The sequence below is a fragment of the Sturnira hondurensis genome, unplaced genomic scaffold, assembly GCF_014824575.4.
Source record: "Sturnira hondurensis isolate 20B ecotype Veracruz unplaced genomic scaffold, ASM1482457v3 Scaffold0000648, whole genome shotgun sequence".
Taxonomy (NCBI): domain Eukaryota; kingdom Metazoa; phylum Chordata; class Mammalia; order Chiroptera; family Phyllostomidae; genus Sturnira; species Sturnira hondurensis.
The window spans coordinates 736998-752187 of record NW_028073279.1 but is presented as its reverse complement, the minus strand read 5'-3'; the positions used below and the strand labels follow the sequence as shown (position 1 = coordinate 752187).

At 41.9% G+C, this 15190-nt stretch overlaps 1 pseudogene; it reads right to left on the bottom strand.

Moving 5' to 3' along the window:
* Window positions 1–3288: 3288 nt before the first annotated feature.
* LOC118985541 (carboxypeptidase A6-like) lies at window positions 3289–4408 on the bottom strand (annotated as a pseudogene).
* Between the last annotated feature and the right edge of the window lie 10782 nt (window positions 4409–15190).

Genomic DNA, 15190 nt, shown 5'->3' with positions numbered 1-15190 from the left:
GCACTGTTAGCGGCTGATAGCGTTTCCCAGCTGGATATAATTGGCATCATTTAGCTCAGGAGGTGCTTGATTGTGAATGCTCGTTCTCTCTCTTTTGTCTTTTTCCTGGACTCACCACCTCTGACTGTTCAGAAAGTTTTTACAAACCACATCACTACCCTTTTTAGTTCCAAAGATGAAGGCCCAAAGCTGAGGCAAATCTTCCATAACAGAGAGGTTCAGAGCTGTCAAAATGAGATTTATTTATCCTGCATCTAAAATTGTTAATGTTAATAATGAAATGAGACAGATAAGAAAGTACTAAAAATTTATGTGGTACAAACATATAACTATGTTTTAATTTCAATTGGTGGAACAGAGAGGTCCTAATTTTACAACTTTGAAATTAGGAAAGAGTTGAAGTATTTCCATATTAGCAATGCTCAGTGTAAGCATGTAGGCAGCAGTGTTTATTTGCTTAAAATTGAAGGTGATCAACCAATTTTTATGAGTATTGTAGGTAGACTTTTGTTGGACAAGCAAAGCCCTGGATAACAAGTAGTTACCTCTTAAGCATTCAGAGATTCCTGAGCTGAATGAGGGTAAAATAACAGGTTTGCTATGCAAATCAATTGAATCACCAATTCCAACATTGATACTGAAGTTGCACTAAGTCAATATCTTTAAGTGATTCTTGTTAGTAAGTAGCATGAACATTTAGCAGTAATTTCACATTATGAAAACCTCATTCTTATAAGGCCACATTACTTTTTCAAATGATAAGTACATCTGTTGTGAGTATTTCATAATAAACACGATTAGAATCATAGTTCATGCTTTTAAATATTGTTGCAAGTATTCGAAAGCGGATGGCCATAGTATTTCTTGAGTTGGTAAATTATGCACGTAATTACTCTAGTAGCGTTATGAGACTAGATGGGATCTTGGGACTTTGTAATGGCATGGAGGGTTTTACCTGGTGGTTGAAGAAATGCTTCTACTAATAAAATACATAGAACAGGAGTCATTTGAATTGCCAAAAGGACATTAGCTCAGGGAAAATTCTCAATGACCCCCACCCCAGCAAAGAAAGGAACTGAAATTAACACTATTTGGTTTTTGCTCTTTTGAAGCACAACTAAATTTTTGAAAAGAGAAATTGGTTTGAATTGAAAACAAGTTCAAGTACACTAAATAATGTCTGAGAAACATCTGCTTGAATTCGATCACGTAAATACTATTTTATAGTCTGCTTTCCCCCTTTAATAAACATTTTTTCAAGTGAGATATTTGTAACACCATGTTAACTGATATATAGCACTACATTGCTGAGATAAACCCTTATTAGATATGTAGGTTATTTCTCATCTTTCACTATAATAATCTAACCATGTGAGCACTTTCAGTATGCCCTCTCTGACCATAGTCTTAGATGTATTTTGTTAACTATTTACAGCCACCTTATGAAACAGATTCTGTTGTGATCACCATTATTTTAGAAATGTAGAAATTAAAAAGTAATATGCCCAGGGTCTCAGTGAGGATTACTAAAGCCCATATTTGAACCTTGCAGCTCAGTGACCCCAGAGACCACGTCCGTGTGTGCTTTAAGCATTCTCTGTTTCAGGTAACATCGCCGTGAGCCTCTTCACAGTTACCTTTTTATTCACATTCTATTCCCCATGTACAAATTCTTAGAAGTGGAATGGAATTGCATGCATAGTTTTAAGATTCTTGAGGGTCATTAATTGCCCCAGAAATTCTGTAGCGATTTGTGTTTCCACCAACAGTGTCTGAGGTGTTTTCCAGAGCACTTGTCTATTGTGCCTACCAATGGAATTAATAGAATCTTAAATGTTTTTCCAATTTGGTGGTCAAAAAGATAACTTTTAAAGCCTTATGTTTCATTTGTTACTTGATATGAAATTTTAATTTACATTTCAGAAAAATAATTTCTTGACAAAAGCTTATAAAAACACAAGCTACCACTTTTGTGATAGCTTGCTATCAGTTATTCTGCATAAGTGGCTAAGTGAACATTCTTTAGAATTTGATCAGCTAAGGTGTCATTCACCTGATGTCAGATATTTTGCTTCTGTACCTGGCACTCAATATCATCATATTTTATTAGCTTTGTTGATGATTATATTGATACCTTTATGTATTTACGTGGCCCTTCACACATTTCAAATGCATTTCTGTACATCATGATGTCTCCACTAATATATGGGGGAACTAAAATTAAAAAAAACTTTCATTAACATAATTAAGCCTTTGGTTTTAATATACGAAAGTTCTCCAGAGAACCAGATTATTTTTGTAAATTTGTAGAAATCTCAGGAGTATAAGTCCATGAGTATTTCCCCATTGCTTGGGTTTTATAAGCAACTGGAATGGGAGTAAAAGACAGAAAACTGTACTCGAACAATAATTAAATAAATTTAAAAATTAAATTAAATTAAAAAATAAAAATAAAAATAAACTTTCATGTGCTTAGAGGATGTGAAGACTCCTGCAGGAAACTCCTGCCTTTCTCCATTGTGCCAACATGTACAGTACTCACCAAGAATCTACCAAGAATCTGCAGCTGGTAGGGACTGAGAGCAGCGCTTAGGTGTGGACAGTGTATTTGTGTGAATATAGGGGCATCACAGGACGAAAGAAGGCTGTTAAAAAGTAAGAGAGGAAATAATCCTGGGAAGAGCTTGCTTTCCATTACATTCCAAAGTGTAATGTGGTAAACACTCAGTTGACCGAATGAAGTTGATAGGAAGATAATCAGAATAATGCTCATGCTTGAGCACCGCAGGATAGCTTCAAATTCCAAAACAGCTCTCCTTAAATTCTCAAAATATTATTTCTGACCTCAGCAAATATCTTTTTTTCTAGGAGATTTTTTATTTATTAAAGAATATAGTTCTTGCCATTTGAAAAGAACCAAGTGATTGAACATCATTGGTAGATCTAAATCGAGAATAGGTGATGTATTGAAGTTACATTCTCAATTATACAGTTTGTGAGACAAAAATAATTGGAAAATATCCCCCACCTTAATCCAATGAGACTCTAATGGGATGTAAAATAAATGTTCTTGCTTACAAAAAACTAGGCTATGCTCCTATTTATTTTTTACTATTTTTCAAATTGCTGCAGAGAGTTGAATTGCATGAGAAATTCCTTTAAAAGTCTAGAGATATGTTCACTCCAGGCAGTTGTCCTTCCTTTTGAAAACAATTTTCATCCATTGTCAAGTAGCTCTTGTGCAAAATCACCTCTTTCTCTGGTGGTTGACCTGACCCTCAGGTCCTATTAGGGACACTTCTTGAGTAGGTGCACTGTGATATTCTTCACAGCAATCATGGTCTACGTAAAGGTGGGTTGGATGAGTGCCTCTGGGAGTAAAAATCCAAAATGCCCAGTGTCACGTAGTTCAAAAGCAAATACGTAGGGTATTCTGTTTTTGTAGGCCCAATCTATCAAGCTACCAGAACTCACATACAATGTGCTGAAGGTGGGCCCATATCTATACCCTACTCCATCTACCGATCAAAGTGTATTCACAGCTTTATAAGCTGCAGATTCCACATGGCTAAAATTGGGGACTGTTGCATATTTGCAAGAATAGGGATACAGCAACATCTGAGCATATACATGAAAGGAGAGAGAAGCTCTAATGTGCTTCTTGTGTTTTCAAAGGAAGTTAGCTACAGCCTTCACTTCCGGCTGATTCTAGGAAAGGTCCACAGTACGTACCATCGCATGGGTGCATAGAAGCTCCTTCAGTGCACCATTTCACTCTCCAGTTCCAAATGGCATCAACTCCGCAGCACCGAAATCCTGAGTTCTTGGATCTTGTTTTTCTCCAAAATTGATCATTGGTCCAGCTGAAATGGTATACATCAATGTTAAACACCGGCATGATATAGAAATATAGATGATTCATCATTTTTCTCATGACTGGATTACTCCTATAGTTTAGAAGAGCTTCATTTACAAACCACTGATGAGAGGCTGGGCCAATTCATTCTCTTGCATGAATACCACAGTCCATCCAGACAGCTCTTTTGTAAGCTTGTGATCTCCTGCCCGGCTTTAAAATGAAAAGAGATCTTCCCTCGTATGATTTTTTGATAAAGAACATGTGAATGAGGCCTGAATGAGTATTATTCAGATGATGCATCCAATTTTGCATTTCTTCTAAGGAAGGATAAACTTCGTAATTATATTCAGAGAGGGATCTTCTTTTTCGCTGGGCTTGCAAACTGCTTCTCTTTTCTAGTGCTTTCTGAGGATCTTCTATGAAGATCTCGTATGGGATGTTGGCTTCCTATAAGAAGGCTAACCATTGGGAACCATTTTGGGGAATGTGGACATCCATAATTGTTCCTTCTGAGATATAGGAGATACTGCTGGGCTGCCACAGGTCCATCGGTCTGGATGAATGGTTGTCGGACTTCCATACAGTTCAATTTTCTGTCTGTTATGGTTGTGGTTTTGTTTCTAAATCTTTGTTGTCCTTAATTTTGGTTGTGTGAGGAGGCATAGTGTTCCCACCTACGCCTCCATCTTGGCCAGAGGTACAGTAAATATCTTCGATATGCCTGTGGCATTTTGTTTATCATGAGATTCAGGACACCTGGATTTTTAGCACATTCTCTGACACCATTGAACTATGCAACAAGGACACTTGGCCTCCCTGAATGCCAGCTCTCTTAACATTAAAAGGAAGACTTTGTTATGAAGCTAAAGTGAGATGACATAAGAAAAAGACACGATGAAAACATACCCTATTAATAAAGAAAGATAGTGGCAGGAGACGAGCCGAGGCTGGGCCATTGGAGCACCAGGGGTCTAGAAAGCCCGGTCCTACCCCGGGCACCCCAAGAGGACAGTGCTTTGTCCCTTCTTTAAATAAGTCAGAGGTTCGAGTATCTAAGCTGGTAATGAGTTCCATGTTCTTAAATGAAGTTCTCTTCTTATCCCAACCTCAAAACAAATGGAAAACATATATTTGCTGTCTACAAACTCTCACTTGATCTTAAAGAGTTTTTTAGGCAAGCAGTGGTGTCATCATTTGTAATTTAGGTACAGAACAATCTCTGTATAATTTAGCTTGCAGAGGTGATTTGAATGTTTGCAAAAATAATTTTTTGTAATCCAGAAGATTTGAGAGGGAAATGCTTGTTATAAATTTAATTTAAAAATATGTACTTCCCAGAAACAAGGTGAAGTTCCAATACTGGTTATTAGTTCATTTCTTTCAGATGCGCTAGGATGAGTCTGCAGCTTTGGCTGTGTGGTTCTGAACCATAAAATTTCATCTTCGGTTGAAACTTCTCCAAGCAAGACCATGTGCAATTCTCCTAGTTATTGTTCATTCTTTAGAACATGGCCTGGTACAAGTCATGACAATGATTAAAACATGTCTTGGGAATTTTGGTACATAAACCTGGATCCTCATCAGGGCTTGGAAATCGCAGAAGATCAGTAGTAGAAGGAAGAGGGAAGAAGGATAAGGAAAATTCTAACGAAGACATGGATCCCACCCTCTGACAGGCTTGTGCTGATGTTAGGGTAGAAGAAGAGAGACAGACCAAAGTGGATGCAGCCAGAGTCTGCAGGGAATTCTTGGGTCCTGAGGAGTGCTCTGAGATCACACAGGTCCGGGGACAAGGTGCCAGGCACCAAAGAGGGCAGAGTTGCAGTGATTCTCAGCTGGCCTGGGAGCAAGCAGGTCAGAAGTGGAGTTGCCACCTCTATGTGTGATTCACCTGCTAGGGCGCTCCTCTGAGAGCAGGCTTCCAGCCTCTGAGAAGCATGACTTCATTCTGATCTGTCATGGGCACATGTGGAAACTGTGGTGGCACCAGGGCTACTGAAGCTGTATTACAGACAAAACAGAGATGAGGAGAAGCACTGCAAAGACTTTGAAATCATGTAGTTTGAAGTCCTGGTTTTGCCACACCCCCTTGAGTGACTGTGGGCAAACTATTGAACTGTTCTTGTGCCTCAGTTTTCTCATACACACAATGGGATAATACTAGCACCATTCCCAAACAGTTACTGTGACAACACAATAAGATAGTGTCTAGAAAGTGCTTGGTAAAGTGCCTGGTGCATAGTAAAGCCTGAATATTAATCTATTAATTATTATTCTTTGGTAAACTTACTCTTCCCACCAGAGGGGGGAAATGCCACTAGCGTTCACATAGCCTTTCTTCTCCCTTCCTCATCTCTCTTTTCCTGGTGAATAAGTACTCATCTTCTCGGACCCACCTCAGGCATTATCTTCCTCCAGGAAGTCTTCCCTGTATGTTCTCCACTTCACACGCCACCCCAGTGTGGCTCAGGTGCCGCCTTTCTGTCCCATCATTTGCTCAAAGGATATCTCTACTTCACAGATTTTATTATAATTTATTCTTTCTCAAGTTTGTCCCAGGGTTAGTCTTTGAGAAAGATCAGAATAAGGACTATTCATCTGAGGGCCAGAGCAGGCTCTTATCGAGGGTAACTACATCAAGCCTGCTCGAAGGGCAGATCGCTGGGGGGCATCGTTTCCCCTGCTGGCTCCTCAGCCTGGGCTCCTCGATGGCCCATGGAGGGTCTCCAACTTGGAGAGACCTGTTTCTAGTTCTCTTCAACTAAGCAAAACAGACCGTTAGGCTATTACTGAGTAATACAGGCAAGAGAAGCAGCCAAGGTACATGTTTGTATCTTAGTTACCCAAATTGGCTGACTCCCCAGCCTGCAGTTATGGAGTAATTGCTCAATCTTCCACTTGGTGTTTGCGTGTGTAAATGTGGTGCAGAGTCCTTCATTTCTGTTGAGTGGCTCCTCCCATCATCTACCTAATACAACTTAAAACATAAAATTTGCCTCTTGCCATGTCCACAGTAGTGCTTCTAGGCTGTCAGTGGACCTCGCTCCATTAGTATACCATGTGGGCTGAAATATTTGTATGGGGGATAATTTTCAATTGTCTTTAAAACCTGTATTCTGATTAATCTGCTGTCAACTCTTTTTTGGTTTGAGAGGAGAAGAAGCCACAGACATACGCATGCACACACAAACAACTCAGTTGTAAGTTCGCATGCTGCAGAATTTCCATACTTTGGCCTCAGATTCAGGAAATTCCTTTCTCAGTAACTCTTCACCATGGCTCATTGTAGTTAGGGAGTGATCAGAGGGTTTGGTCTCAGACAGTAAGAACCTCATTCCAATCCTATCCTAGTCCAACCTTTTTACCTATGTGACCTTGGGCATATTACTTACAGTTTATCACATGCCATTTGTTTTTACCCTTGAAAGGTCTCTAGAATCCACCCACTTCCCCACATCTTTTCCACTAACACCTGCTGAAGCCACCACCTCTCATCTGGACTGTTATAGCTCTGCAACTGTGATCCTGGCTTCCATCGCTTCTCTCCCAAAAGGTATTCACACAGCTCTATTCAAAACCCAGGATAGCACTTCTTGGTTAAAAATTCCCCAGTGGCTTCCCCTCACATTCAGAAGAAAATTCAACATCCTGCATGGCCTTGAAGGGCACTTGTCATCAGGTGGCCACCCCCACCCCCACCTCATTACTTTTGACCTCATCTTCTGCACTTGCCCCCACTCACTCACTTACTTGCTCACTTCCAACTATACTGGCCTCCTGGTCTACAGGAAAGAGGGCAAGATAAAACCATGCTTAGAGATTCAGAACAGGACACATCGACTCTGCCACTTCTATGTAATCCGGGGAAAGTGGCTTAATCTCATGGAGCTGGTTTTATCTTCTAAAGTGAACACACCACTACCTACCTATGTGGCAGTGTTACCATGAGGGTTAAGTGATATAGGAAATATAAAGCAGTTAGCCCAGGAACTGGAATACTATTGGCCCTAAATCAAGAAGTGGTGGCTACTGGAGTGAGGGGTGAGGCAAGGACTTGCTGGAAAGGAGCAGGTGGTCCGAAGCGGGGAAGCCGCATGGGAGTGTTCCCTGAAACACTGAAATGGTAACACCCTTCCTCACAACCAGGTCTTCAGTTTCAAGCCTAATTTCTGCTGAAGTTCAGCCCAAGCCCTTTCTTTTGATGTTCTTAGCAGACATATTTATACTCCCTTCTATCACTTAGCCACCTAAATGCCCTGTTAATCTCACCTGCACAGCCCACAGCTCTATTGCTCTGGCCTAAAGGAGGCCAGTCCCTGGAAGAATTTATTCCTCTGAAGCCCAGTTCTTCCTGATTGCCTCCCATGCCCTGATTCCAATTCTCCTATCACTACTCAGCCGTGGGTTCCATTTAATAAAGGCTCCACTCATACTGAGGGGGAGCTCTCAGTCTTTGCCAGTGAAATTGGCTCATTTATTTTTTAGGCTTCATGGTAGTTGCCTGGTTTCACTGTTGAATGAACACTGGTGGCCCGATAGCTCTGCCAAGTCCATTTTTTGCTCTTTGAGCGCATACCCCACGGCCACACTTCTCCATTGCCAAGGAAGCGGCCAGTGTTTGCTGTTCAGACTCTCACCTCTCTTCTTACACAAATCCACACTAGCCCAGGTATGATGCCTGCTAAATATTTCTCTTTGTCCAACTGTAGGTTCAAGACTCCATTGTTCCTGGGCCAAGAGTTTCTTTTGGGCTATGGAGTCTCAGAGTAAGTAGATGTTGGACCAGAATCTTCTAGAGTAGTTGGAATTTCATTAAGCTAAATGAGCAAATAATGTAAAATAATGTTTAATAGCTCAGGGAATTGGATAAGTGCTGCCCATTGGACCTAAATAACAGCACTGAATTTGTTGGCCAGCAAGTCAAGGAAAAACGTGAAGATAGCTTCCCTGTGAGCTCTCTTGACTGGCTTTGTAGATTTCCCCCAACTGACCAGATTGTTCAATCTGCCGGCGTCTCTGTGGACCTCGGGAGTCAGGAACTGCAGAGTGCTTTAAACGAATGGAAACATATGACCCATCTACAAATATTTCCTTACAAAGCAATGGCTTGAAAATGTAATGCTTTAATGAGCTAATTCAGTGATTCTATAATTTTAAGATATTCAAGAATTACCCTGAGACAGGGGATGTTTGAAACTCTGATTCCCAGAGACCCTGATTTGCCACATCTGAGATGAGGACTAGAAATCTGTCTCTTACAAGAATCCTGAGGAATTCTGCAGCAAATGATTAGAAATTACACTTTTGAAAAACTCTGGGACAGTACCAGGAAAATTAAACATCAGTTTCATAATGAATGATTTCACCTCTGCAGGTGCTAATTCACATAATGTGAGCCTTCGTTAAGCTACTGTTCATTTATCAAGGATTTTCTATGAGCAAGAGGCTGAAATTACATTATGTTTACTCCTCACAACAATGACACAGGGTGAGTTATCCTCATTCCCACTTTGCAGATGATATGATTGAGGTTCGGGTGGCAAAAAAAAGTTTTCTGGTAGCCTGGAATTTGAACTGAAGTTTTAGATTTTTTTCCGCCTAACCTAGCCTTGAGGAGGGTTCAAAACATTGTAACAAACATTTGGGCCTATTTTGTTTATAGATTTTGTTTAAAAATCACCCAAAAATCTTTTTTGCTGATTTTTTTGACTTCCATGAAAACCTTTCACTGAGATGCTATTTGGCACTCCACCATTGCCAAAGCATGAGTCAGTCCCCCGGTGCATGTACTTGGTGCCCTGTACCCTCTTCTTCTCACATATTCAGACAGTTTGGCTCGTCACAGAGACACCAGCTTGAGCCTAGTTTTCTAATTTTTAGGTAGGAAATCTGAGTCACCAAGAGACAGGGCCAATTTCATTTTGGGGGTGGGGGAATATATTTCCTCCACCTGGTATTGTAACCTCCCTGAATGGAACCACTTTTTCCAAAAATGATAAGAACCCAACATACTTGCTGTTGTCTGAGGTCATTACCATATGAGAATCTCCTTCCCAAAGCAGCGGACAGCGGGAAATACAGGGAATCAGTGTTAACAGACAAGTCCTCTGTGCCTAAAAAAAAAAAAAAAAAAAAAAAAAAAAAAAAAAGAGCCAAGCTGGAGCCATAACGTTAATAATGCTTTGATTTTCTTTTTAAAACTTTGCTGTGCTTTTAAGATGGTGGAGCTGGGTGTGAGCAGGAAGACAGCTCCAGCGGAAGACTGCTTTCTCAGATTTCTGCTGCTGTCTTACATAATTTCTCTTCCCCTCCCTTCTTCTTTCCTCTGAAGAATGATGAGCAGGGTGACAAAAGCCATCTTAGAGTCTGAATGGCTGAGCGGGAAGGAGCGTGGCGAGTCTGAGGCTTTACTGATGAACTAATTGAGTAGCTTCAGCCCCTGCATTGAATATTGAGCCAACCTCTTGGCAGAATGATTGGTGTTTGTGTAGGACAAAAGATCTTGGACTAGAAACTTCAGGGATGCTTTGGTAGAATAATAGCAGAGATTTATATAGCAGCTGCTTGTCTCATCCTTGGACTTTTCAAAGCTTCCCCCATCTTTCATCTCTCGAAGCACAGGAATTCCTCTCTTGTAACAATACTTTAATTCCATTTTAATATCCTTATCCATCAAAGAGAGTTTTACAGTCTAATTTTATGGCCTTAGAGCACACTCATACTACATAGTGCAACTATTTGAGCTGCTTCATAGAGACATATGAGGCCATTACATTAGCCCTGAGATTTCCAGACAGTCACACAAATATAATTCATAAATTATTTTAACCTTGTAAGTCTGGGCCTAATAACCATTGATCACACAGGAGATTTCAAAAGAGAATAGGGATAATTTGATCGTAGCCACTGTTGAGCTTGTTCATCCAAATCCTTTTAAAGCTTCCTTTGACAAAACATAACTTCTAGCCCTGGTGAAATGAGGAGAGACTGGCTGGATAGAGAAGCTTATCTCTCTGCCAGTGTAAGATTTCCCCCCAACCTCATGGACTTCATCTTATTTTCCATAACTCTGGGTATGAGACACATCATTTCCCTTTCCAGGGTATTTTGAGGCTCAGCAGGAATTTGGTTGGGACATATTTTCCTGAGCATCTGCCTGAATTTTCCTGCCTTAAATACTTAAAATCTCTCTTCTTTTAGTCATGCTCACGGACTGAGTGCCTTGCAGCGTGCTGGAACAGTCCTTAGAGATCGTCTCATCCAACACCCTCATTTTAATCTCTGAATCCAAGTTTCCCTCTCTGCTAGCGTCTCCTTAGAAATAAAAACAAAAAGAATCCAGCTGGGGCCTCTGGCCTGAATCTCCGAGGAACACCCCGGGCTCTGCCGACTGATCTGCTTGCCAGCGGCATCTCTGTGGCCATCACCAAGCTGCCGCGAGTCTTCGTGACACTACCTGCTCGTGCCTTAAAATAACACGCAGCTGGAAACCTCAACCTCAGTCCCCGAATTCTGGCATTCTATTTCTTTTGAGCTCAGTCTTTTCCTTTTGTGAAAGCGCTCCAGCACTAAGACTTCGTTGTGAGCGTGCTCAGCCTTCTTCTCTAGGGGGAAAAAAGGAAACCAAGGCAATGGCGCTACCTGACATTTAGTGAACACTTACTATGTGCCAATAGTCCTCGGCCCTATGCTGAGTACTTACATGTGTTAACTTTCTTTAATCCTCCTTAGAGCCCACGAGTTAGTTATTATCATTCCTGTTTCACATTTGAGGGACTGAGAGCAGCTCCCAAAGCTTGTAAGGGGTGGAGCCAGGATTATAGCCCATGCAGTTTAGCTCCAGAGTACACAGAGGTGGGCAAAAGCAGGTTAAATTACCAGCCATCATTACCTGAAAGATAAGTCCTAAGCAAGGAGGTGAAATAATAAGAAGAAAAATAATATAAATAAATGATATTGTACAGAAATTAATAAACTAATTAAATCAATATTACCAGAATAAAATTGTTTTATATGCATAACTGTAAACCTACTTTTTTCCAACCTCTGTATATTCTTCCTCTTTTTTTATCCTCACCTGAAGACATTTTTTCATTGCTTTTAGAGAGAGAGGAAAGAGGGAGACACTGATATGTGAAAGAAACAATGACTTGGTTGCCTTCTTGTATGGACCCCAACCGGGGATCAAACCTGCAACCTGGGTATGTGCCCTCACGGGGAATTGAACCTATGAACTTTCAGTCCATGGGACGATGCTCCAACCAATTGAGTCACACCAGCCAAGGCTATCCCTATATATTCTTTTTTGAAAATATTTTATTTATCTTTAGAGGGGAAGGGAAAGAGAGAGGAAGAGAAATATCAAAGTATGGTTGCTTCTCATGAGTCCCCTGCTGGGAACTGGCCTGCAACCCAGGCATGTGCCCTGACTGGGAATCAAACCACAATCCTCTGGTTCACAGGCCCACGCTCAATCGACTGAGCTACACCAGCCAGGCCCTATATATTCTTAACTGTTATGCTATTCTGTCTCCAAAAAAAAAAAAAAAGAAGGTGTAAACAAGAAATCATCTCATGTTACCAACTGAGCTCACCTTCAGAATCTCCCTGCCTCCGTAAACTCAAGTTCACAGTCATTTACAGGCATGGTTGGTTCTATAATTTCTCTATTTTGTACACATGCCCACACCTATGCCTCATAGCCATTTTCCCCAAGACGCTTCTGCAAGGGCCTGGAGCCTAGAACCAGCCCCTTCCTCCAACTGTGCACTCTAGCCCTGAATCTCAAGTAATTAAAAGGGAGCTGATTATTTTATATATTCTAGAAATAACTCTGAGACCTTATCCTAAGCACAAGTCTGTCCTTCTTGCTTCCTATCATGCTGGCTACTAGAATCTCAATTATACTTCCTTACTCCAGGAAGTTCTGTATTCATATGGCCCTGAAGAGAGAACACTGGTTGTCTGTTGAAGATTCCCATTCTTTTGGCTGCTGTGCCATGTGGTTTCAGTGAAACATTGGCAGACTAAAGACTTGGTCATGAACCCCACCCAGCAGCCTGGCAGTCCTGGAGCCTGATACAATCCCTGCCCCTAAAGAAGGGTGGTGATATCAGGCCCCTGCTCCTGTCCTGGGACCGTTGGAAGTTCTCCAGGTGTAGAGGAGAAAAGAGTTCCCCTCTTCTGATCCCCTTCTGGCTGTGCTCACCTTTAGAATTTCCCCGCCTCCGTAAACTCAAGTTCACAGTCATTTACAGGCATGGTTGGTTCTATAATTTCTCTATTTTGTACACATGCCCACACCTATGTCCCATAGCCATTTTCCCCAAGACACTTCTGCAAGGGCCTAGAGCCTAGAACCAGCCCCTTCCTCCAACTGTGCACTCTAGCCCTGAATCTCAGCCTCAAAATCCATCCTATTTCCTGTTTCAGGATAAATGACATTTCCTTGAAAGAAATCCCCCCAACTCCTCCCTAACAACTCTTCGTTCAAGGTAGGGCATGATAAGGTGCTACGATAGTAGCAGATGGAATATGTCTTCGCCACTCCTGATTTTGGGGAGAAGGAACTTTCTTTAAACACTCTGGCTGATCGCCCCACATTTACTCTTCCCTACATTCGTAGAGATAGTAGGTGAGTTAGGTCACGAGGAGTGCTGGCAATGGTTAGCTCCTACTCCTGTTTCAGCTGAGAGCCATCTGCCCTTTGTTAACAGGCATTTCTAATATTTGAGAACTTGGCTCATGTGTGTAAGCTTCCTTCTAATGGGCCCCAGAATGAGACAAATTGAGGCCTCAGTCACAGGCAACAATGGAAAGCTTTAGCCCCTCCCCAATGCAGTGTTGCTCCTGCACACTTACTGTATGGGGGCACCAATAGCTAGAGTTGTCATTCACCGAAAGTCTCCCCAAGACCTGTGCGGTATCTCGTCCAAGCCTTGAAACATCCCTGTGAAGAAAACTGGAGTTTAGATTAACCAAGTGATTTACCAAAGTCATACAGTGTCTTAGCTCACATCTTTACAAAACAACATTCAGACAAAAGTCACATACCAATATTTTATTGGGATCTCTTTGTGTGTGTGTGTGTGTGTGTGTGTGTGTGCAGTTCCAGAGAGCTATAAATGAAGGAAAAGGAGAAGTGAGGCAAGGAAGGAAGGAAAGCAGATTCCAAGTGGTGCTTCACCGTGAGCTTCTCTCTGCAGCTGTGTACTCGGTCGCATGGCATTCTCTGGAGAGTCTGGATATCCACGTGCAATGCTGCACCTGAGAACAACCTGTCTCAGGGAGGGGGGCATGCAGTTGCTCTACAGGCTCCTTCCTATCTCCCATCTTTCTCTCTATTGTCTGGCCCACATGGTGTTAATTTTCCTACACTTTCAGCTTGTGTCACCTGTCCCCTCTCAGCAAATATTTTGGGAGGGCAGGGCCTCATGGATCCTGTCTGTTGGTCTTAGGTGCTGAAGTCGCTGTGACTTCTGCTACAAAGGGCTCAGTGAGGGGAGAGACCACTGGCGGCATCACAGGGAAAGACCTGGACTCTTCGTGGCTGACTTGCCATGAAGCCTGCTGTGCTGAGCACAGCAGATGAGCCTGGGACGGGCAGTAAGTGGTGGAGCAGAGTCAGGCCCATGACATTGCTTTTCTAGATATAGCCCAATCTCGTGGCCACTTGTGCTCTAGTCCACATTCAGGGAACAACCAACCTCGTCCCAGAAAAGTCAGTTCAACACTGCTGATTATCAGGAGAAGGGCCGAGATGGGATCTGTATCAGTTAGGGGTCTCCAGAGAGATGACCAATAGGAAAGGTTTGGACAGAGAGAGAACTTTATTTTAAGGGATTGGCACATGTAACTAACTATGGGGCTACAAGACTGAAATCTGTAGGAGAGGCCGGCAGCCTGGAAATTCAAGGAAGAGTTGATGGTGCAGTCTCGAGTCTGAAGTCTGCAAGACAGGTCAAGTAGGCAAAAAACAGGCAGGGTTTCTATGTTGTGGGTTTGAGACCAAATTCTATCTTCTCAGCTTTTGCTCTTCAGGCCTTCAAATGATTGGATGAGGCAGCAAGATCAAAACCAAATAAGTGGGCCCCATAGCCTAGTCAAGTTGGCACACAGAACTATCACAGGATCCATCCTTCATCTGGAAATTACACAATATTAAGAATTGCTCCTTGGGGGCACTGAGAGAACTTAGAAGTTAGTATACCGAGGAATGCAGTTTCCAAGCAGAATCTACCACAAGTTGTTACTTCTTTTATCTTAATGAAGCATCCCTCCAATGCCTTGTGGCTGGTCTGCATTCAAGCCGTGACATTTCTAGGCTCTCCA